Genomic DNA, 25,654 nt, shown 5'->3' with positions numbered 1-25,654 from the left:
TGGAAATGCTAAATCACTCCACATACCTTCTGTTTCTGTAAACAAAGCTGTTTTGTCATTTTCAAATAACTCATTTGTTTGCCATATATTTCTCAATATACTATTGGCTGAGTCCATGCAAATGTCACTAGTGGGGAGGCCTTTCAATTCAATTCTTGGACCTTCACTATTTCATGGATTCCATCTAGACATAAATCACTTAAGATTACATTGGAGAAAATCCAGAGTGCTGGGTTTTTGTTATCAACCCTGACTATTGTTTGAGGAAGTGATATCTGGTTATTTCAAAAAGTAGTTCATAGTTTTTTGACCTGTTTATCAGGTCAAATGTTTATCATCTCAATATCAATGTCTAACAATCTCATTATCCTTTTCTTAAAAAAAACGTACTGATCATCATATAGAAGCCTTAGAGTGTTAAACTGTGTCTCAATGTTGTATACTTTTTTTTATATAACTTCTAAAGTATGTTGCTCATTTTGTTGTTGTTGAGTCATTTTTTAGTTGTATATGACTCTGTGATCCCATTTTAATTTTTTTTTTTGGGGGGGCAAAGATACTAGTTCTTTTTCTGGCTCATTATACAGATGAGGAAACTAAGGCAAATAGGATTCAATAACTTGCCCAGGGTCACACAGCTAGTAAGAGTTTGAGGCCAAGAAACTGGAAACTGAGTGGATGCCCATCAATTGGAGAATGGCTGAATAAATTGTGGTATATGAATATTATGAAATATTATGAAATATTATTGTTCTGTAAAAAATGACCAGCAGGATGATTTCAGAAAGGCCTGGAAAGACTTACATAAACTGATGCTGAGTGAAATGAGCAGGACCGGGAGATCATTACATACTTCAACAACAATACTATATGATCAATTCTGATGGACGAGGTACTCTTCAACAATGAGATGAACCAAATCAATTGCAATAGAGAGTAATGAATTGAACTAGCTACACCCAGGAAAAGAACTCTGGGACATGACCATGAACCACTACATAGAATTCCCAATCCCTCTATTTTTGTCCGCCTGCATTTTTGATTTCCTTCACAGGCTAATTGTATACTCTTTCAAAGTCTGATTCTTTTTGTACGGCAAAATAACTGCTTGGACATGTATATGTGTATACACACACACACACACACACACACACACATATATATATATATTATACTTTAACATATTTAACATGTATTGGTCAATCTGGCATCTGGGGGAAAGAGTGGAGGGGAAGGAGAGGAAAAGTTGGAACAAAAGCTTTTACAATTGTCAATCCTGAAAAATTACCCATGGATATATCTTATAAATAAACAGCTATATTTAAAAAAAGAGTTTGAGGCCAGATTTGAACTTAGGAAGATGAGGCTTTATGTTTCCAGATCCACTATGCCTAGTTGTTCCATGGTTCACTTTGCATATCTGAAAGTGTATATTTGGACAGACATGCCTATGTTTAATTTGGTTTAATGAGTGTTGTTGCCATTGTTTTGCCTTTAGAATGCCAGAAAAATACCATAAAGTACTCCCCCATGGCATTTCAGTTTTGTATATCTTTATGCTCCCTATGTCTTGCCTAGAGAAGATTGTGGTATAGGTATTATCATCCATTATGACTTCTAGATTCAAGCTCTGAGCTTTCAGTCACCATCTTTCCTGGCATGTCAAGAATTTTTACTTATGGAGTATAAATGACATTTTGTATAACTAACTATTCCATGAGATAAAAAAACTTTTTAGATAAAAACTTTACTCATATAAGTTGATATCATCTGTATATTTCAAGTGTTTTAGTTCAATCCCCTCATGAATTTGGAAGCAATACCTTGTTCTAATAATAAGTAGGATGACTTCAATGATCAGGAAACTAAAAAGTGGTAAATGATATCTCTATACTATTGATTAGAGCAATGCAAATTAAAACAACTCTGAGATATCACCTCACACTGCTCAGATTGGATAAGATGACAAGAAAAGATAATGATAAATGTTGGAGGGGATGTGGGAAAAGTGGGACACTGATGCATTGTCCAAAGGGCCATAAACTTTGACCCAGCAGTGCCATTACTAGGTCTGTATCCCAAAGAAATCTTAAAGGACTAAAAAGAACCCATATGTGTAAAAATGTTTATAGCAGATCTTTGTGGTAGCAAAGAATTGGATCTTTGTGGTAGTAAAGAATTGGAAAATGAGTAGATGCTCAATAATTTGTAAATGACTGAACAAGTTATGGTATATGAAGATAATGAAATATTATTGTTCTATAAAAAATGATGAATAAGCTGATTTTAGAAAAGCCTGGAAAGATTTACATGAACTGATATTGACTCAAACAAGTGGAACCAGGAATACATTGAACACAATTACAACAGGAATGTGCAATGATCAATTATGAAAGATTTGATTCTTCTCAGTGGTTAAGTGATCCAAAGCAATTCCAATAAACTTTGGACAGAAAATATTATCTGCATCCAGAACTAAAGAGTCAATGTAAATCAACACATGCTATGTTCACTTCTTTTTTCTTTTTCTTTTTTTTTTGAACATATATATATATATATATATATATATATATATATATATATGTATGTATGTATGTATATACACTTAGAGGTATCCCTTGGTAGCTATACTTTTATTTCATAGTTCCTGTAATGACAGTTACTGCCATATATACTGCTATGTGCAGGTTATGAAAATTATTTTAAAACTTTTGGTTAAATATTATGAGATAGACTGTCCATTCATAATGGTTGAAATTACAATATTTTAGTGCAACTGGATGACTAAAAAAGGTTTTTCAGAATTCCTATTTAAGTATGTCCATCTCCTATTCAAAATCAACTCAGATGCTGACACTGTTTTGCTCTCTATTTTATTATTGGTTATAATTTTTATAACTTGCATTGAATAAAGATTTTTAATGACCTCAGGGCTTTTTCAATGTTGCCCTCCTCAGATTTTATCAACTCTTCAATCCCTTCTCTTATTTTGTCCAAACAACACAGAGAGGGCAATACTTTATCACCAGTTTATAATATATTATTGTATGACTGCGGGCAAGAGTAATGATGATAACAAAGGAGTATGAAGTTCTTGACTGTAAATGATAATGTATATTTAGAATTTTTCTGATGCAATACTGGCACATAATTAAAGAATTATTTAGTCCAATTCATGTGTACTTGTTATTTGCTTGTTTTAGGAGTCAGAATAATTTGCACTGAAACTTTTCTAACGGGTGTAGTATTAATTGGTATTTCTTCTTTGTTCCATTATTTCTTACCATCTTATTGTACTAGAACACTAAGGAGAACAATGCATTTTATTGCCTTCCATGCTAATATGATGCTCAATGGCTTTGAGTAGAGTCAGCCTACAATTTTATGTCATTCCATCTATTCCTTAATTTTGTGGGAGCAGTTTCACTACATTGGTCAGGGTGTTAATTTCATGAATAATATCATCATAACTCACTTGACACATGTTTCAAAGTAAGTGGCAAGTCATAATTTTGTAAAATCTCAGTATTGATTTTATATCACCATATCTAGCATTCCTTGTTTACTATTTTATTCTTCCTCTTTGGAATGAACAATTTGTTGGAATTTTAAAAGTTGTCATTATCATCATCAGTTTCTTTCAAGATTTAAGGAGACTTTGGGAAAAGAGAATTTTTGCAGTAACTTGGATCACAAGTATCTTTCAAGGATCTTATCTAATCTCCACTCTGTGTTACAGTCACACCAAATTTCATAATTAGAGGCTTTCTGATTGCAGTGTCCTTATTCACCAATATAGCTAGTGGCTATACAGGAGACCAACTGTTAGTACATACTATTCATTCTGGTGTGTGACATATGGTAGTCATTAAGTGGTAGTACTTAGGAACAAGACTGTGAGCTTTGAGTTTGAAAACTGCCTTATAATCAGTGTAATTATGTATGACATGTTTAAAATCATCTTGAAATCTTTGCTACCATCTTTTGTAATGTTCCTGAAAGTGATGTCATCATCAAGAGCACATCTACTCTGAAATGCCATCATAGATGGATGACCTCATTTTCTCTGTTCAATGTCATGAGGGTCACTCCACTGTTCAAAAAGAAAAAAATAAAAGTTAACAATATTCAGTAATAATGGTTTCAAAAGGCAGGGATATAAGGATGGATAAAATATCGAAATTTGCCAAGCAGCTGCTACACAGAGACAGTAAGCACATTTTATGAGGATTTTAGTAACCATTCCAGCTGCAAATGCACAATATAATTTGAAAATTATACAGAGAAGTAATCATTTAAATGTGTAAATTTTATTGATGCTCCAAGAAAAGCTTCAAAGATGTTGATATATAGTTTTTTCCATCAGTTTTGAGGAAAAGATCACTAGGAAAAGATGGACAAATTAGACCATTCAAATTTCTGTATCACTATGCGGTTTAGAATCTGCTTTTCCCCTAAAAGTTCTGCAGGATATATAAGGCAGTCAATAGGATCATTTTTCTTTTTCTTTTTCTTTTTTCTGTTGTGTTGTGGCTTTTTTCTGGCTTATACTATTTTAATTAAAGCTTTTTTTTCAAAATATATGAATAAATAATTTTCAACATTCACCCTTGCAAAATCTTGTGTTCCAATTTTTTTTTCCTTTCCTGACCCCCATGCCCTTCCCTAGATGGCAATTAATCCAATATGTTTTTAAATATATATGATTCTTCTATACATATTTCCACAATTATCATGCTGCACAAAAAAATCAAATCAAAAAGAAAAAAATGAGATAGAAAACAAAATGCAAACAAACAACAACAAAAAGAGTGAAAATACTATGTTGTGATCCATACTCAGTCTCCCCCAGTCTTCTCTCTGGGTGCAGATGATTCTTTTTATCACAAGACCATTGGAACTGGTTTGAATCATCATCTCATTGTAGAAAAGAGTCCATCAGAATTTATCATCATATAATCTTGTTGCTGAGTACAGTTTTCTCTTGATTCTACTCACTTCACTTAGCATCAATTCATGTAAATCTATCCAGGCCAAACTGGAATCATCCTGCTGACCATTTCTCATAGAACAATAATATTCCATAACATTCAGATACCATAACTTATGTAGTTATTCTCCAACTGATGGGCATTCACTCTGTTTTCAGTTTCTTGCCACTACAACAAAGGCTGCTACAAATATTTTTGCACATGTGGGTCCCTTTCCCTCTTTTAAAGTTTCTTTGGGATCCAACTCCAGTAGAGACACTGCTGGATCAAAGGGTATACAGTTTTATAGTCCTTTGAGCATAGTTCTAAATTGTTCTTCAGAATGGTTGAATCAGTTCACAACTCCACCAACAATGTATCAGTGTCCCTGTTTTCCTACATCCTCTCCAACATTTGTCATTATCTTTTCCTGTCATCTGAGCCAATCTGAGAGGCGTGTAGTGGTACCTCAGAGTTATCTTAATTTGCCTTTCTCTGATCAATAGTGATTCAGAGCACCTTTTCACATGACTAGAAATGGTTTCAATTTCTTCATCTGAAAATTTTCTGTTCATATCCTTTGACCATTTATTGGTTGGAGAATGGCTTGAATTCTTATAAATTTGAGTCAGTTCTCTATATAGTTTAGAATTGAGACCTTTATCAGAACCCTTGATTGTAAATTTTTTCTCACTTTATTGCTTCCCTTATGATCTTGTCTGCATTGTTTTTGTTTGTACAAATCAAATTTATTATATCAAATATAATCAAAATTATCCATTTTGCATTCCATAATGTACTCCAATTCTTCTTTGGCCACATATTTCTTCCCTTTCCAAAAATTTGAGAGGTAGATTAATCTTTGTTCTTCTAATTTGCTTATAATATCACTCTTCATGTCTAATCATGGGGTTGGGTGTGGGTCAATGCCTAATTTCTGCCATATTATTTCCAATTTTCCATGCAATTGTTGTCAAATAGTGAGTTCTTATGCCAAAAGCTGCAGTCTTTGGGTTTTTGAAACACTAGATTACTGTAGTCATTGACTCTTGTGTCTTGTGAAACTAATCTATTCCATTGATTGACTACTCTATTTTTTAGCCAGTACCAATGCCTTTGATGACTACTGCTTTATAATAAAGTTTAGGTCAGGTACAATTAGGCCACCTTCATTTCCATTTTCCCATTAATTTTTCCATGAATTCCCTTGAATTGCATTCCCTTGAATGACCTTTTGTTCTTTAGGATGAACTTTGTTATTAGTTTGTCTAGCTTATAAAATATTTTCTTAGGAGTTTGATTGGCATGATGCTAAATAAGTAGATTAATTTATATAGTATTGTCATTTTTTTATATTAGCTTGGCCTGTCCATGAGTACTTGATACTTTTCCAATTGATTAGATCTGACTTTATTTTTGTGGAAAGTGTTTTGTAATTATGTTCATATAGTTCCTGACTTTGCCTTGGCAGGTAGAGTCCCAAATATTTTATATTATCTACCTACAGTTATTTTAAATGGGATTTCTCTTTGTATCTCATACTTCTGGACTTCATTGGTAATATATGAAAATGCTTATGTGGATTTATTTTGTATCCTGCAACTTGCTAAAGTTGTAAATTGTTACTAGTAGTTTTTAGTTGATTATCTACAATTCTCTAAGTATACCATCATATCATTTCCTTATTTCCTACTCTAATTTAAAAAAAATATTTTTCTTCTTTTATTACCAAAACTAACATTTATAATACAATATTGAATAGTAATGGTGATAGTGGGCAATCTTTATTCATCCCTGATCTTACTGGGAATGGTTCTAATTTATCTCCATTACATCTGATGCTTGCTGATGATTTTAAATAGATGCTATTGCTATCATATACTATGATCATCATTTTTCAAAAAAAAGAAACTAAGACTTGTAAACATTAGATAACATAGCTGAAAAAATCATTTATGATTTGAATCCAAGTCTTAAAATTTGAAAATTAATGTAGCTAGCACAATGAATAAAGTATTGGGACTTGAGTAAGGAAGAATAAAGATCAAATCTGGCACTTTCTAGCTATGTCATCGTAAGCAAGTCATTTACCCTCTGCTTAAATTCCTACTTCTCAGCATTACTGTAAGTACCCAATAATTGCAAAGTTCTTAGTACAGTGTCTGGCCTGCAGTGCTTGACATGTACTAAACACTATATAAATGGTAGCTCTATGATCTTATTCTCTAGACAGGTGATTTTGTCAGTGTAGGAAACCACCTAGGTAGAGGGATAACTCATGTTATAATGACTCTTGCCATACAGAGTTGACTAGGGCACAGAAAAATTATGTGACTTAGAATTTGTCAGAGGAGGGATTGAACCTTAATGTCCTGACTTTAAAGTCTTTTATGTACTTCTTGATGCTTCTCAGAGTAACTTACAGGATATCTTAAGTTACATTTTAGGCAATCAAGTCAATACTTTAGAGGAGAAAAAATGCAATGAAATGAAAAACATTTTTATTTAACTATTATGTTCCTTGTATATATAAAAAAGAATAGAATAGACTACTATAGAATTTGTATAGGATAATGTGATTATAACAACATAATCACATATTTTATATACATTTTTATATAGGGTAATGTGATATAACTATGTGTAGGGTTTTATATACATGTACACACATGCACACCTGTCCGTATATGTGTACAATACAGTTACACACATATACATACATGTATATTTCTTGTCATATTTCTGTACATATAGAGACATAGATAATGTGATATAATATTACTACATATAGGGTTTTATACATGCATGCATATTCGTGTGTATACATATACCCACATATATGTTCCCTGTCTACATACACACATGTAGAGGTAGATCAGGTAATGTGATATGATATGAAATGCATGTAGGGCTATATATACATATGCATGAATATATGTTCATTTGTGTGATGCATATGTGTGCATTTGTGTGATGTATAAACATACATATCTATATATACACACATATATTCTCTACTTACATGCAGACAGAAAGATAAGCCATTTAGATGAAGCAGCAAAGGCACTCCCTGAGAGAAAAAAAGGAGGCTTGTCTATATCAGGAGTCAAAGTTGGCCATTGTTATATTTGTTGTTTATCCTTCATTCTGGAAAAGAATCATGATATCAGGGAGGTGATGTCACAGCATGCAAGGGAATTTGATTTAAGGGAACGTCTCTCACAGTCCTCATCCAGGAAAATGACTCTTTTAGAGCAGGGGCCAGTCATCTCCTGGCTGCTGGTTGACTGCTAAGTGCCACATAGGGAAGCCAGCCTAGACATCCCAAGGAAGAAACAGAAGACAGGATATTCCAGGCAAGTCAAACCATATCTGCAGCAATTACTATGACCTCTCCCTCCTACTCTGCTGCAGATAGTATTGGATCCTGAATTCAAGAGCCTTGGAAGTAACATTACTTCCAGAGCAGTGTTCTTCCCATTATACTGGGAAGCAACACCTATGGAGATGTAATATGTACATATGTACATCTATTTATATAATTATATGCTTATAAACTAGCTGGGTCCCTCTTTCTGGTTGTAAAAGTAAAGCCTTACTATTTATATTACAGTTGTTACTAGGAGAAATATGTGATGTCTCACTATAAATTAACTGTCATTGGGATTTGGAATGGGGAAGAACAGATAGCTCACAAGATTCATCTCTATTTCATGTTGAATTGTTAATGGCCTCTTTGCATGTGAAGGGAAGCTGATCTTGTATGATTATGCAGTTGAGAAAAGAATTTATTTGCTTGGTATCAGATTTATGAGAACCCATCAAAGTTATGACAGGAAAACCTCAAGTATCTTCTAGTGGATTATATACTAAGGGGATTAGTTCATATAGTCTATTCAGAGACATTCTTGTCCCAAAGTTCCAAAGAGGTCAAATATAGATCTTTCACTCAATCCTAGGGGTGGAGAGTGGGTATTTCACAAATTCTCATCATTTTTATATTCCATTGACACCATTATGTAAGATTATATTCTCTATTTGCCATCTTCACCAAGCATGAAAATGAAAGTGTTAAATGCTGAATATATGTGTCTAATTGCAGTTTAGATTTACCAGAGGGTGACTTGAGTATCACTCCTCAGTCAGCAATACAAGATATATGGGGTTAAAGTCAGAGTCCCTTATGAACCAATTTTGTTGTCCATGCATATGTATTCTATCTGTTCATTCCAATTTTAATGTTCCATACTTTGGTGATGTATTTATAGCTGCTTCACTTTGGAGAATGTAGCAGTTGACTTCCATATAAGTTGACCACTGTGTTAATGGATCAATAAAGAAAGAATTATTTACTAAAAAAATTCAGTTTCCTTATTTTAAAAACTCATTAAGTTTTATTTTTAATTTATGGAGTAAAACAAACATTTCAGTAATAAAATGATAAAAACGATGATTACATATAAAACTGCAAATCTACTATAAGCAACTTGCTATTCCTTTCAAATATACAACAAAATTATCATGTAAATTTCTCCCCCCACCCTAGAGATAATACAAATAGACACAAATAGTTAAGTGTGTATATGTATGTGTGTGTGTGTGGAAGTTATTCTATACATACTTGTACCAGTTTCTTTCTCTAGATACAGATAGCTTTTTCCTTCATAGGTCCTTTATGAAGTAACATGGGATGTTTGGTAGAGTAGATTTATAATTGAACATACTTGGCTTGGAACCCTATTACGTGTGTGTTCTTAGAACTCAGTTTTTCTCATATAGAAGAGTTAGAAAGAATGATAATTGGATTGAATGATCTCTAATGTCTCTTTCACCTCTAAAACCCATTGTATATTTAGAAAAATAATTTTATTCTGAATTTAAGAAATAAAGGAAGCATTTCCAAAACAGAAGAATAGGAAAGACAATGACAGCAGATGAAATTGTACACAAATCTATTATGTACAACTTGTTACTCCTTTTAAATATATAATAAATTTAACATGTAACTTTTTCCCCTTTTTTTTCTTCTCCCCCAGGTTTAAGGATGGTTACTATTATTCACAAAGTGTGTATGTGTGTCAGATTTTTTAAATCTTTTGATATAATATTTATTCGGAGCTTCTGTCTAGTTAACTTGTGTATTTATAAGTCAAAATGACTTAATTCCTCAAAGTTGTATTTAAAATGATATTGCTATTACTGTTCCCTTGTTTCTGCTGATTTCACTTTTCATTATTTTGTGTAAGTATATCTATATTTTTCTAAGACCACTGAGCTCATCATTTCTTATAGTATAGAAGTATTCCATCACAATCCTATACCACAATTTGTTTAGCTGTTCCCCAATTGACAGGTATCACAGCAATTTCCATTGTTATCACATAGAGAGCTGCTATAAATATTTAGAACATACCGGTTATTTTCCCTTTTGTCCTAATCATCTTGGGAAATAGACCTAGTAGTGATATTGCTGAGGTAAAGAGTATAAGTAGTTTAATAATTTGGGCACAATTCCAGATTGTTCCAGATTAGTTCATGGTTCCACTAATCGTAAATTGGTGTTCTGATTTTTCCACATCTCCAACATTTGTCATTTTCCCCTTCATTCATTTTAGCCTGTAGTAGGGTTTATTGTTTAGTTGTCTAGACTTGATGTAGTCCTTGTCATATAGATATTTGATGGACATTATTTTGTGATCTATTTCACTTTTTAAAAATATTGATTACCTTAGAATTAGGTACTCCTTAAGGCAGCTATCCCTTTGTCATTAAATTAGTTGTTAAAACTGATTAGAAAAACCAATATTAGTCATCTTTCTTGCTTAAGTGATAGAGGAATAGCATCCAGTCAGACTCTGCAGAAGATTATCTCCGATTAGAGGGGGGGTAGTATTTTGATTATTTTCATATTTTTGGTGTTCAAGAATATATCTTTTTCATACCTGACTTCTTGAAGAAGCAGAAAAGTCTCTTTTTAGATACAATTCAGATTTCAAAATCAGATCTCTCAGTCTGGGCAACTAGGATAGTCATCATCATCCTGTTCACATGAATAGACATCATCATGAACTACCATTCAGATGACAATAATATAGACTGCAATGACCAGCCTATATATTCAAGTCTGAAGTTAAGGATTAGCAGGAGAAAAAAAAGTTTTGTATGAAATTATAAGCTTCCCTTTTACAATGCAATGTTAAATGGTATGTGGTAGATGCATTATTATAGGTCATTCTTTATTTCCGCACAAACAGATTAGACTTGATTTAATCTTGCTACTCTACTGGTTCTGAGAGAGATAACACAAATGGATACAAAATTAAATCAAAGCTTTCCCTAGTTGCAGAAGCCTACAGTAAATAGAGCATTGGCTAGGGAGGGCACACTGGAAATTGGTTTTTAAATTTGAATTCATTGGGGCTGAATGCAGATGAATTAGCCCAAATCAGTGCCAAATATTTCTTGCATCTCTCTTTTGTTGTATGAATAAGTGTCTCTGGCTCACTACCTCACTCTGGTATAACCTATATAATTAAGTAGATGGCATCACATTTAAAGTGGCATTTTGGAAGCACTGGGCCATGGAAATATTTTAAAGAAAAATATGTATTAAACCCTGCTTTAGTTGTCTGTTTGCCAGTGTTTGCAGAAACAAAGCTTCTTGAAGGCCTGAAAGGAAAAAAATATTGCCTTCCATTTGGGTTGGCACTCTGAATTACATTCTAATTTGTCTTATTCTTACTCTGTATGAAATCAAGATTTTATTTTTTATTTTCAACATTCATTTTCATAAGATTTTGAGTTTCAAAATTTTCTCTTTTCTCTCTCTCTCTCTGAGACAGCAAGCAATCTGTTATGGGTTATATATGTGCAGTTGAATAAACATATTTTCTCATTAATCATGTTGTGAAAGAAGAAACAGCACAAAAGGGGAAAACTACCCCCCAAAAGTGAAAATATTATACCTTGATCTGGATTCATACTCCATCAGTTGTTTCTCTGCGTGTGCATAGCGTTGTCCATCATGAGAGGATGCTCTTGGAATTGTCTTAAATCATTGTATTGTTCAGAAGAGAGGTCAGTTATAATGAATTATTACAAATCATTGCTGTTACTTTGTACAATGTTATCCTAATTCTGCTCACTTCACTCAGTATCAGTTCATGTAAGTCTTTCCAGTTTTTTTTTCTGAAATCTGTCTGTTCATCATTTCTTATAGAAAACAATATCCCATTATATTCATATACCACAACTTGTTCAGCCACTTCCCAATTAATGGACATTTCCTCAATTTTTAATTCTTTGCCACCAAAAAGATCTTCTATAAAAATTTTTCTTTTTTTTAGATCTCTTTGGATACGACCTAGTGGTGGTGTGATAGGTATGAAATAGTATCTCAGAATTATTTTAATTTGAATTTCTCTAATCTATTAGTGACTTAGAGTATTTTTTTTTTTCATCTGACTATAGATAGCTTTACTTTCTTCTTCTGAAAACTGCTTGGTCATATGCCTTGACCATTTATTAGTTAGAGAATGACATATTCTTATAAATTTGACTCTGTTCTTTACATATTTGAGAAATGAGGCCTTTGTTAAAAATACTCATTGTTAAAACTGTTTTCCAGTTTTTGTCTTTCATTGTAATCTAGATTACATTGATTCTGGGTTTTTAAAAGATTTAACGTAATCAAAATTATTCATTTTGCATTTTATAATATTCTCTATACTTTGGTTATAAATTGTCCCATTCTCCATAGATTTGAGAAGTAAATTATTCCTTAATCTCCTAATTTGCTTATGATATCACTCTTTCTATCTAAAACATATACCCATTTCAACTTTTTTGTTTTAATTATTTATATTTTATTTGACTGATTCTAGAAGTCTCATAGAGATATTAGCTTCCACTTGTACAATTCTGTTTTTTAAGGGAATTATTTTCTTCACTTAGCTTTTGTTCTTCCTTTTCCATGTTGTCAATTCTATTTTTAAAGGAGTTGTTTTCTTCAGCCAAATTTTGTGCTTCCTTTTCCAAGTTGTTGACTCTTATTTTTACATAACTCTCATTTCTTTTTGAAAATTTTCTTTTGTCTCTCTCATTTGATTTTTAAAATCATTTTTGAACTATTCCAAGAGGACTTTTTGGGCTTGAAATAAATTGACATTGCCCTTTAAGGCTCCACATATAATCATTCTGATATTGTTGTCCTTTTCTGAATTTATGCTTTTGTCTTTCCTTCCACCAAGGTAATTTCCTATGTTCAGGGCTCTTTTTTTGATTTTTGCTCATCTTTTAAAAATTAATTTTATAATTATAAAATTATAAAATTTTTTTGACAGTACATATGCATGAGTAATTTTTTAAATAACATTATCCCTTTGTATTCATTTTTCCAAATTATCCCCTCCCTCCCTCTACTCCCTCCCCTAGATGACAGGCAATCCCATACATATTACATGTGTTACAGTATAACCTAGATACAATATATGTGTGTAAATCCAATTTTCTTGTTGCATGTTAAGAATTGGATTCCAAAGGTATAAGTAACCTGGATAGATAGACAGTAGTGCTAACAGTTTACATTCAATTCCCAGTGTTCCTTCTCTGGGTGGAGCTGTTTCTGTCCATCATTGATCAACTGGAAGTGAGTTGGATCTTCTTTATGTTGACAATAATCACTTCCATCAGAATACATCTTCATACAGTATTGTTGTTGAAGTGTACAGCGATCTTCTGGTTCTATTCATTTCACTCAGCATCAGTTCATATAAGTCTCTCCAAGCCTTTCTGAAATCATCCTGCTGATCATTTCTTACAGAGCAATAATATTCCATAACCTTCATATACCATAATTTACCCAACCATTCTCCAATTGATGGGCATCAATTCATTTTCCAGTTTCTAGCCACTATGAAAAGAGCTGCCACAAACATTTTGGCACATACAGGTCCTTTTCCCCTCTTTAGTATTTCTTTGGGATATAAGCCCAAGAGTAGCACTGCTGGATCAAAGGGTATGCACAGTTTGATAACTTTTTGGGCATAGTTCCAAATTGCTCCCCAGAATGGCCGTATTCTTTCACAACTCCACCAATAATGCATCAGTGTCCCAGTTTTCCCACATCCCCTCCAACATTCATCATTATTTGTTCCTGTCATCTTGATTTTTGCTCATTTTTTTTTAAAAGTTGACTTTTGCTTCTGGTATACAGAGGGGGGAGGCAGATAGTTCTAAGTTTCTTGTGCTGGGGGCCCAGAAGCCTGGTCACCGACTTTTTGTTCTGGGACCTCTGAGGCTGACCGTTTACTTGCTATACTGGGACTAGAGGTTTCATAGCAGACCTGCTGACCCGCTGAGACAAAACTGTGTGGTCATGGTTGCTGCTCTGTGTCTTGGCTAAAAGCTCCCTGTTGGCTTGCCCAGATATCACCTGCACTGGGATGTGTTACCTTTTTACACTTTTTCTGAAGTGCTAAGTTTTCCTGGGCTGGAAAATTGTTTCACTCTAAATTTGGAGGATTTTGTCACTCCAGAATTCTTCTAGAGGCTTGATTTAATATTGTTTCTGAAGGAAAGTATGGAGAGCTAAAGGAACTGCCTGGCTTCTCTTCACCATCTGGGTTTCACTTATTTAGAGGTAGAAGGAACTTATTATTTTTATAGATTAAGACATTGAAACCCAGATTAATCAAACTTCCTGATTGGTAAAAATTATTTTCTTCCCCTCATAGGGTATTTATGAAGTTGCTTAAAGATATGTTGCAGCATGCTCTGGGGTCTTTGTGGCATTCTGAAGGTGCCATTCATTCATTCTGAACTACTGGTTCAGACTTTGCCATCAATTACTGCTGTTTTAGGAGTTTTCTGGAACTAGGGTATCAATTTCTTCTAAATTTTCTGGTTCTCTGAGGCTCTTTGGGGTATAGGGGGTGTTCAGGAGAATCGGCACCTCTGAAATGAGGTATTTCTGTGATCTTTTCAGGACTCATCCACCTTTGCTTCCACCTGATTCACCCAACTCTCTGTTATGATTCCAAGAAGCTGTAGCATGTGCAGCAGCCACACTCTAGTAAATTGTTGTGACAAGACAGGCTAAACCAGGCTGAAGGTAACAAATGGTCTCAAAGATGTCAGGGAGTTAGAAAGATGTCCAAGCATGTGAAGTCTTCCAATAAAATGGATGAATGAGAATAATTTGTTCCAAAGGCCATGAAGGTGGCTAAAACAGGTTAGACGTTGGTCAGACATTGAAGTCAAGGTCATCCATAACATCCTGGGACATCATCAGTTGTCCTGATATTTGTCTTGCCACTATTCTTTGTTAACTTTAGAAACAAGAGTGAACACGTGATAGTTTTGTGAAACTCGGACTTACTTAAATCCAACTAATTTGTGTTGTTGTGACTACTCACAAATCAAAACACCATCTGTGATGTCCATGGTCAATGGTCAATGGTCAATGATACTATTACCTATCCCCTGTCTCTCATCTAGGAACCTTACTCCATACTTCATTAAGAAATTAAGGCTATTCATCATGAGATCCCTCTTCTCCCTAATTCTATATTTCAGATAGCCTTCATACCATCTCCTATTCTCTCTTCATTATCATAGAATTTGAAATTTGAAACAATCTACTCCAATTCAAGTACAAGAGAATCTCCACTGTAAACTACCTAACCTGTGCCAGTCACCCTGGAAGGGGATCTTTTTATCTAATGGCAAAGAAATGTTTTATAAATATCAAATTTAAATTTTCCCCTTGTCAATTTCCAAAAATTATTAATCTATTACTCCCTCAGTTTGATAGGGCTCTTTTACCTGAAGAAAACAACCACATAAGTCTTTCCTTTGAGTATTCTCCACTTTAGACTATACATGCCTAATTCTTTTTGTCAATTTTCATATGCTATTGACTCAAGACTCTTCATTATCCCTTTTGCCCTTCTCTGGACACACTAGCTTATCAATATTCTTCTTTTACAGTGACTCAGAATTGAACAATTACCCCAAATAAGATCTGACAAAGACAGAGTACAGTATGACTATCTTCTCTCTATTCCTGTAAGCCATGCCTCTTATAATATAGTCCAAGACTGCATTAGCATTTTGGCTGTTCTATCACACTGTTAACTTATGTTAAACTTGTAATCCACTGAAACCTAAAGTTTTTTTTTTCCACAACTATTATCTAACTGCTCCATTGCATTAATTTCCTACATTAAGTTTGCAACCCACCAAAACCCAAAGATCTTTTCCTAACAATTACTAACTGCTTACCTTTGTTAAGTTTGCAATCTACTAAAACCCAAAAATCTTTTTCAGAACCACTTCCTCATTTCTTTTAGTTTCAGAGAAAGAGAAAATTTTCTTTTCAATCAAAGTCAAATTGTCCCTGATCTACTCTTTCTTTCATGTCTCTGATCATTCCCTTTTTCATCTCCAGGAAACTTATCCTACTCCAAAAACTAGTTTCCTCAATTGCAAAATTACTATTTATTTATTTTTAATACATTCTGAGTTTATTTTTCCATGTTCATGTTATTTTCCTTCAAGAGAATGCAAGCTCCTTAAAGCCAGGAATTGCTCCATTGTAATTGCATCCCTTGAATCAAAAACAATGTCTGCCTCTCCAAAGTGGCTAAGTTATTATTTTAAATGCAGACAGTTTAGGAAGGGAAAGTTATTTTGATATATATCAGCTACAATAAGCCATCTAAAAGGTTTAAAGATGGAAATTCTATTAGGTCATTGAGGCCATTCTGTTCCAACATTAGCTTTTTCTGCAGAATTCCTAGAGGCTTTTTCTAGTCCAATTCTAAATGACCTCAGCAGTAGGGGGTTCCTACCATTTCCCTTGAAAAATGATTACATCACCTAATAGATTTCCCTGTTATGAATTTTTCCTGACTTATTACATTTTTAATAATGTAAACATGCAAACACTATAGAGGCTTTATTGATCCATTTCATTTCCCAAGTATTAATAGCAAATGTAGTTATAATGAAATATTACAAATAATAGTATATTAACCTTAATAACAGCAATAAAATTACAAAGCTTAATTAGCATAACATTGAAATTCATAATGGAACTTAGTGTTGTTTGTTCAGGACTTAAAATAAAACTATGCAACTGCTAACCTACAGCTGATATCTAAAAAATTCAAATTTGTAAAAGAACATAAAGGTTTAATATGGCAATTGATTTTAGTTCCTTCAAGGTATGCCTAGGCAAAACATAATTAAATGATGATCTACCTCTATTTGGTCAAGGAGACAGGTAAATGAAATGAATCGAGCCTACAAACAAATATATCTTTCACTGAAATACATATGTATAAGACAGAGAATCTGTTTGAAAACTACTAGAAATAATGTTATAGGACTGGTCATTCCATTCACCAGAACACCAAGGAAAATAAAAGAACAGAACTGAGATATCATGGACTAAACTTTTGGTATCTCCCTATAGAGAGAATAATGTATTTTGTAGATTAAAAGTGGGAAGAATATTGGGAAGAAATGCTGGAAAGTGGGAAACACATAAAAATGGGACAAGAATATGATAGACAAAGGGAAATAGGAAGGGAAAGTCAATTGCACAGGTGAACAGAAAAAATTCATTGATTCCTACCGTCAGTACTAGTACAGGAGAATGGGAAAGGCAACTGAAAAATAGCATTGAGTTTAAAAGGGGTGAATATCAACAAAGTGATGGGAAGAGGAACCTGCAGAACACTCGAACAAGAAAAGAAATGTATGTCTATATTGTAAAATGAAGATCAAAGGATGAATTTAATTTGGAAGGCATCTTGTGGATTGGTAGGTTATTTTTTATGAAAATGATATTTTTGTATAGCCAACATTCTGGCCTAAGAGAAGGGATCTGTGAGATTATAGGGGAATATGACAAACAGAATGTTGGGCATAACATACATACAGGAATGAAATGACAATCACTGAGAAGGAACATGAATAGAAAACATAGAAAAGAACTGAATAAAGTACATAATTACTACCATGGAGTAGAAATTAATTGATTGATAGATTGAATCAACATGTATTTTTTTCTTGAATTCATATTTTTTTAAGAGTGAGGCACAGAAAATTAAGGGGTAATAGGGTAAGGTCTTAAAAAGCTAAGCAGTAGAAACTGATTAGAAGAGGCAGCTCAAATAGCTGTTATATCAGAATTATATCAGAAGCCTTAACTTCAATAAGACTTAAAGAGAAAATAAAAGAATTCATAAGAATCCAGGATTCAGAGAAACCAAATTTCTGAATAGAACGGAAGGGAAGAGAATTATAAGAGCAAAACAAAGGAAATTTTTTTAAGTTCAGTGAATATGAAAAACTAACAACCATAAGAAAGGGCTCCTGGATGGCTGAGTAGATAGAGTGCTAGACCTGGAATCAACAGCAGAATTCAGCATCAGCTTCAGTCACTTACTAGGTAACTCTGAGCAAGTCACTTAATCTCTGTTTGCCTTAATCCACTGAAGGAGGAAATATCAAAACACTCCAGTATCTTTGCCACGAAAATCCCAAAGATAGTATGATTCACAGGATCATGAAGCATCAGACATGACTGAACAACATAAGAAATGAATAAGCATAAGAGTTTGGAGGAGATGAGATGAGAGGAGGGAATATTTTAAAAGAACATATAGTTAATAGGGAGGAAAATAAGAAGATTACCAAGTAGAGAAATGAGTAATTAAAAAAAGAAAACAAAATATTTTAAGTAATATCCTTAAACAGGGAAAGGATAGACCAATAGGAGTAAAGATGGGAAGGGAAGAGAGCCTGTGGAAACAGAGTTGCATCAAAGTAATTTTAAATATAACAAAATATAAAGATGATAAGAAATATTAAATAAATTTTAGAATGACAAGAAACAAATGAAGAAAAGCAAAAACCTAACTTATTTTTGAATGTGAATAGACTAAACAATTCAGTAAAACATAAGAGAGTGACAGATGATAAGAAAATCAAACTCCACAATCAGTTGTTTAAAATACATGCAGCACACACATATCTAAAAAAGCAAAGATCTGCAGAGAAAAAAAGGAGATGCTGGAACAAAACTTATGCATTGATTAAAACCCCAAATTGAACATTGTTATAAGTGCAAAAAAATTCATCAAAGCAAAAACAAAAATACATAATATTTATAAGAATAAGCAAGGTGATCATATTATACTTAAAGGACATTTTTTGATTCTTACATATATATATGTGTGTGTGTGTGTGTGTGTGTGTGTATATATATATATATACATATTTGCATATATGTAACACATAAAATATATGATACAAATGATATATTTATATCTATAACAACATTAAGTGAATTGCAAAAAGACATTGCAACATGAAAATACTAGAAAATATTTAACATTTAATATTTCTCCTTCAGATATAGACAAATTTAATGAAAACATTAACAAAAAGTAGAGAACTGAGTCAACTATTAGAAAAGAACTAAAAGACATCAAATTCTGAATAGGAACACCAAGAATGTATTTATTTCTCATCCCAGCATGACACATTTACAAAAAAAAAAAAAAAAAAAAACAGTGTACAAAGGTGGAAAGAAAAAATAAATAAATTTTAAAAAGTAGAAATGCTAAACATGCCTTTTACAAACTATTATGCAGTAAAAGCCATAATCAGTACTGGGAACAGAAGCAAAATACACGGAACTGTAGAGAGACAAAACCAAAAATTTAACAATACATTAAAGCACAGATTGTAGAAACAATTAATAATTGCATTATATAATATGAAAACAAGATAAAATGTCAGTATTGTCAGGATATATCTAAAGAAGTCCTGAGGAAAAACATACTTTCTTAAAAATACATTAAAAATAAAATTTTGGAGAAAAAGAAAAAGTAGTTTAGGACTTATTAAAAAAAATTCCTAATATCCTATCCTTTGTAAAGACTAACAAAATTTACAAACCTTAAGCCATTTTTTTCAATGTCATCTAATATCTTGGTTAAAAAAAGAATAAAACAACAAGAAAATGCTATAGCCATATATATCTATATTTCTATATAGATATAATACTATCGACATCTTTATATATAGTTAAAAATCTATGATTTGAACATTAATTGTTCATTGATCATCATAATGTTCATTATAATGAATATTAATTAACATTTTTAAGTAAAACCCTGGCAAAGAGATTACAACAATTTATTCAATAAAGCATTTATTATCATCAAGTTAGATTTATACCAGTGTTACAAGGATTGTTCAACATAAGGAAAACAGTTCATGTAATTTATTATAAAAAACAAAAGTTATCAAGATATGCAGTAAAAACTTGTATACAACGTTCTTTTGTGCTTTAAAAAGCACAGAAAAAACTTCATGAAAAAGGCATAAAAGGATCTTTTTAATATGATAAAATATCTAATATTAAAAACCATGAAATTACTATTATATTTAATGGAGGGCAGTTTAGAAATTTTCCCAATAAATTCTTGAAGAAAAAAGGATTTCCCCACTCTTCTGGTATGGGTTTTACTCAGGCCAATACCCTGATTGTTTAGGTTCATATTGGAATAAAACAAGGCACTCATAATTCATTCAACATTTAACAAAAAGAGTTTTACCTAGCCATAGCAGAATATTCTACAGGTGCAAGTGCTGAGGACACCTCTGGTTGATTCTGCTGAGAGCAATTCCCTTGCCTGAGTTATGCTTTGTGATCCACCAGCCAAATATCAGAGCATCTCATTGCTACTCTGTGCTCAGGTGATGAGGAAGTGAAGTCCAAGCATTTAATCTCCAATCTACACAAATGTTTAGATAGGTCTCAATAGCCTTTAAGGACAAATTATCAGACTTACTTGGGGGGGGGGGGGAGAGAGGTTAGGACAGTCTTTTTACTGCATCCAGTGTTATTTGACATAATTTGAGAAATGCTACAAATATCAAATAAAAAAGAGAAACTAATTAAATGCTTAAACATAGGCTGAAAAGACAGCAGAATCACTTCTATTTGCTGATTATATCATATATTTAAAAAATTATATAAAGATGATAACTTTTCTAAAGTAGGTCACAAAATGGAGAATTAGTATTATTTCTAAGCTTAGAATTTTAAATAATTGAAAAGAGCCCTAAAAAATGAAATGTCTTTTCATTTAAGTCACAAAGCTCATATTTGTCAGAAATATGACCTAAACACAGATTTTCCTGACTTGTGTGGGCTTCCTATTTACTACATAAACCATCTTTCTATTTGACAATAATATCTAAGTGGAAAAAAGAAAAAAAGAATATGTCATATGAAAATGGCTTGAAGCAATTGAGGGTATTTTGCTTGAGAAAAAAAGACATATATATGATATGGTAAGTATCTTTAAGCACTTGAAGGATAATCATGTTGTAGAAGTATTTGATTTTGTTTCTTTGTTTGTTTGTTTTAGATCCAGAATGCAGAACCAAAAACAATGGGTAAAGCTGTAAGGAGGCAAATTTAGTTTACCTAGTTATCAGTCAGGAGAACTTTACTAACAATTAGCAGTCCTCTCAAATGGAATGATCTGCCCTTGTATGTTATTGATTCTCCTTTATTGCTGGCCTTTAAGTACAGGCCAGATGACCACTTATCAGGTACGTTACAATGAGGATTCCTTTTCTGATTGACTATATGACTGTTCTCTTCCTACTCTAATATTTGGTGTCTCACTATTTCCATGCGTCACTGTTATTACCATACAACAAAAGTGAAAGAGCATATTTCTTCTCTTATATAATAATTATAATAATAATTATATAATAATTATAATACATAATTGGTGATCTGTTTTTAAGGAATGTACTTTATATGTTAATTTTTTAGGTAGGAAGTATCTTTTTATAACTTTATAGATGTAAAGCTACAAGAGAACTTAGGCGGCATCCAATATATTTTTATTTCACAGTTGAAAAACAAACTAGAAACAAAGAAATTCACAATTTTTTGTTTTTCAGTATCCAGTCTGTGAGTCTCTACTAAAAGCCTGGATGAAATAGGAAAGTTAAAAAAATTAAAAAATAAAAAAGCACTATTTATTCATCTTGGAAAATAGGAGACACAGAGAAAAGAGTGTGCAGTAGCAGCCAGAGTATTATTGAAAAGCCTGGCCATGTGGAACAAGCTGCCTAGAAAAGCAATTGAAGCCAAATTTGAGGGTGAGAGACTGGAAAAATAAGTTGGGATGGAGGCACTGAAGGACAATATGGGAGCAAAGAGCAGCCTCAGTAGGAGTAAAGGAGTGGGAGGAGGGGGCTGAACAAAGAAAGCAATCATACCTCTGTTTGTCCTTACTTATTTTCCAAGTCGAAACTATCACAAGCCACAATATTTTCACATCCTTGTGAACATCAGTCATTTTTCAAAGATGTCAACTGATTAAATCAGATGAACCTACGCTTCTTGGAGGTTCACTTAAATCTTAATTTTTTTTATCCCTATTATTCTCAGTATTCTCTAACTGCAGCTGATTATCAGCCCAAGAATGCACCCTTCAAGCAGCACAGAAGAAACAATGTGAGGCATAATTAATGGAATTTGCTGTTCTTTAACAATAGGAATATTTGACATTTAATTCTTTTGAATCCATCCTTCATTACCATGGACATCCTGGCATACATTGTATGCACGTTCTCCAGGCAGCCCAAAACCTCAATTCATAAAATGAAAAAAACCCAGTTACACTGCAGGTTTTCTTAAGAACTTTCATGTCAGTGCTGAACCAGTCATATAATTTGGACCAACACAGTGTCCTGGAAACATCCACTATATGCTATTATGACTAGCTTCCAATGAAAACATTTCCTTTGCCAGAGAGCACTTAAGAAAGCCTAGTAATGTCTATGTGAGGAGAATTAAATATCCTAAAGTCTTCCTGTTCAGGAAAGGAATTTACATGGAACATATTTGGAGTTTCAGTTACCCTCCAATACCTTTTCCCTTGACATTAAAAACTAGGTTTTTCTTTACAATTCCATATATAGGATCATAGGATAATAAATTTAGAGTTGATATATGTGTATGTGTGCCTATGCATGTGTGTGTATTCATATGATATATTTTATGTCATTATATAATTAAATTTAATTTTTATTTTAATTATTTAAATATACTTATATATATTTATATATAAATCTGTACTTATACCAACATAGAATAATTAATGTATGTTTAAAAAAAATCTAACTTGACTCTTCCTAATGTTTATGTTTACAGTATGAAGTTCTATCATCTAAATTAGTATTTGATCTGGTCTGTTTTGTGCAGATTTGGTTGATTTGACCCTCCTTAAATAGTCTGGTGCTGGCCCACTCCATACACCAGTGGACTTAGTGCAGACCATCAATTGATGATAGCCCAAAGCTCAGAACTCCTGAACTCAAGCAATTTACCAGTCTCAACTTTTTTTGTAGCTGCTATGAATCACCAAGCCCAATAGTCTTTTTATTTTTTATTTTTTTTATTTTTTGCTGAGGCAATTGGGGTTAAGTGACTTGCCCAGGGTCCCACAGCTAGGAAGTGTTAAGTATCTGAGACCAGGTTTGAACTCAGGTCCTCCTGACTTCAGGGCTAGTGCTCTATCCATATCCATTGCATCACCTGTCTTTCTTATTCTTAAGAATTATGCAACCATAGGTAAGTTATTGATATTCTTTGAGCCTCAGTTTCCTCATCTATAAAATTAATGCTACCTTCAATTGAGAAACAGCTATACATAATGTGATAAATGAATGTAAAAAGTACCATAAAAATGTTGGGCATTAAAAATACAGAGATGTATGGGAAGATTTTTATGAATTAATGCAGAGAGAATTAAGTGCAGCCAAGAAAACAACATGTGCACTAATTTCCACAATGAAAATGAAAGGGACAAGAACCCCAAAATGAAAACCACATAATTATTATAACCAAATTTGGCTCTTAAGATTTGAGAAAATGAACTTAGCTTTCTTCATTATAGAAGGAGGAGACCATGATATGGATTGTTGCTTAAGCTATTATAATTTCTACTATATTAAAATTCAGGGTCAACACCTACAAGATATCTTTCCTGTCTCCCCCAGATAAATAATCTAAGTTCCTTGAAGTTAAGGACTGTTTTTATTTATTTATTTTTGGTCTATTTTTTATCCTTGTACTGGCAGAATCAAAATGGCAGAGAACAGGTTGAGACCTGACTCAATTCCTCCAAGATTTGCCTCCAAATAACTTTTTAAAAACAACGTTTAAGTAGGGGCAGCTAGGTATTGTAGTGGTCAAAGCACTAGCCCTGAAGTGAGGAGAATCTGAATTCAAATCTGGTCTTAGACTTCCTAGCTGTGTGATCCTGAGCAAGTCACTTAACCCCAATTGCCTCAGAAAAAAAATACCTTAAGTAAAGTTTTGGATCAGCAGAGCCAATAAAAGATCAGAGAGAGACTTTTTTTTTTTTTTTGTCTAAGACAACTTAGAAGGACCACATGAGAGGTCTGTATTCTCTGGATAGGTGCAGGACCAAAGACAGCAGAAGCATCAGTAGTGGGCCTTGAAGGTGACAACAGCAGCCACAGCAACAGCATCTTTGGGAACTTTTAGCCCAGAAAGGTAAAGGAATGAAAAAAAAGCGATTGCAAAGGAACTTGATTTGCATTTTCAGAATAGAGAGGAGCACTTGTGATAAGTCATGAGGGAACAGGGATCCTGGTCACAATTCTAGAGTCAAGAGGAGCACTAATGCTGGAGGGGCCCTTTCTGAGTCCAGGTCAAAGTATAGATCAGGAAAGTGATGACCACACATTCCCCTGGCTCATAATTTGAGAAAAAAACTTGCTGATTTCCAGAAATAGAAAAAGCCTAAAGTTTAGTACAGTGTAATCCCCTCCTGATATCAGAACCCTTGAATGAATTTTTTCCCCAGTTTTCTGCTTCCCTTCTAATCTTGTCTGCATTGGTTTTGTTTATACAAAAAATTTTAAAGATAATATAATTAAAATTATCCATTTTGCATTTTATAATGTACTCTAGTTCTTCTTTGGCCACAAATCCCTTTATTATCCAAATGATCTATTTATTCTTTAGGATTAGATTATTTAATTTCAAATTAATGGACATTTGCTGAGTGTTATTTTTATTGCATTATGATTTTAAAAGGATTCATTTTTATATTTCTGCTTTTCTGAATTGAGTTGTAGAGAATTTTTTTCATATGACTAAAAATAGTTTTAATTTCTTTATCTGAAATTTTTCTGGTCATATCCTTTGACCATTTATCAACTGGAGAAAGGCTTGTATTCTTATAAATTTAATTGTAAGGTTCTTATACCTTAATACATGATCCATTTTTGGGATAGATGCCATGAATTGTTGAGAAAATAATATATTCTTATCTATTTCTATTCAGTTTTTTCCAGAGGTCTATCACATCTAACTTCCTTAAAATTTTATTCATCTTCTTAACTTTATTCTTGTGGGTTTTTGTTGTTATTAAATTTATCTAGTTCTAGTTTAATGGCCATTTCTTCCTGTAGCTCCTTTTTCATTCCTTTAAGAATTTAGATTCATACCATTTGGTACATATCTGTTTAGCATTAACATAACTTCATTCTCTATGATATCTTTTAGCAAAAGGTAGTTTCTGTGATTATCTCTTTTAATTAAATCC

The sequence above is a fragment of the Sminthopsis crassicaudata genome, chromosome 2 (assembly GCF_048593235.1).
Source record: "Sminthopsis crassicaudata isolate SCR6 chromosome 2, ASM4859323v1, whole genome shotgun sequence".
NCBI lineage: Eukaryota > Metazoa > Chordata > Mammalia > Dasyuromorphia > Dasyuridae > Sminthopsis > Sminthopsis crassicaudata.
The sequence above is the reverse complement of the archived record's forward strand: the minus strand, read 5'-3'. Positions refer to the sequence as shown.